Source organism: Parasteatoda tepidariorum, chromosome 6, assembly GCF_982258835.1.
Source record: "Parasteatoda tepidariorum strain Cologne lab strain chromosome 6, Ptep-v5.0, whole genome shotgun sequence".
NCBI lineage: Eukaryota > Metazoa > Arthropoda > Arachnida > Araneae > Theridiidae > Parasteatoda > Parasteatoda tepidariorum.
Window position 1 is genome coordinate 29,274,200 of NC_141760.1, and position 768 is coordinate 29,274,967.

Below are 768 nucleotides of genomic sequence, written 5' to 3' on the forward strand. Positions count from 1 at the left end.
CATAATAAATAAGCTTGTAAGAATACTTATCTTATTTCGTAAATGTATTACATGTGATTAGACAACAATTGTTTACCCAATGCATTTTTCCTAAAATATTAATTAGATGCAAGAAAAGTTTTTGTTTTAAATATTCGTTGTGTGATAAGTATTCTTCATAAGTTTACACTACAATATTTTTTTGGTTATAAAAAATAAATATTGATTTTTAAAAAAAAAACAATAACAAACAAATCAATAGTTCAAAATCTCTGCTAACTACATGATAAATTTAATTGTTATTAAATTCATGATTTAACAATAAAATCAAAAAGTAAACAGGAAAAACGAAAAATATATGTAAAAAACTAAATACTTTTTATTTTATTATGTACGAAAATAAAAGAAAGTCTTCGCAAAATTAAAAACCAATACCGACGAGGATGGGATTCGAACCCACGCGGGCAGAGCCCAATGGATTAGCAGTCCATCGCCTTAACCACTCGGCCACCTCGTCACACTGCCGGAAGCAGATGTGGAAATTCATCAAACAGACATACTTTACTTTAAAGCTTTAGAATAACTTTTAATTTTATGATTGAATTCTCATGTTTCTTCTTACCTAAACAATTTTATATTCAACAAATGAATAAAATAGACGTGATAATTATGATTTAAAAGCATTTATTTGTTGAATTTTTACATTCATATCTTAAGTATGTTTTTTAGCAAAAGTAAACTAACAACTCAACGAAGATGGGATTTGGACCCACATGAACAGAATTCGCA

General features: G+C 27.3%; 1 non-coding gene across 1 annotated transcript; it reads right to left on the bottom strand.

The window, feature by feature from the left end:
• Nucleotides 1–414: 414 nt before the first annotated feature.
• TRNAS-GCU (transfer RNA serine (anticodon GCU)) lies at nucleotides 415–496 on the bottom strand. Its single transcript has one exon. It is a non-coding gene; the product is annotated as a tRNA-Ser (tRNA).
• Nucleotides 497–768: the final 272 nt, after the last annotated feature.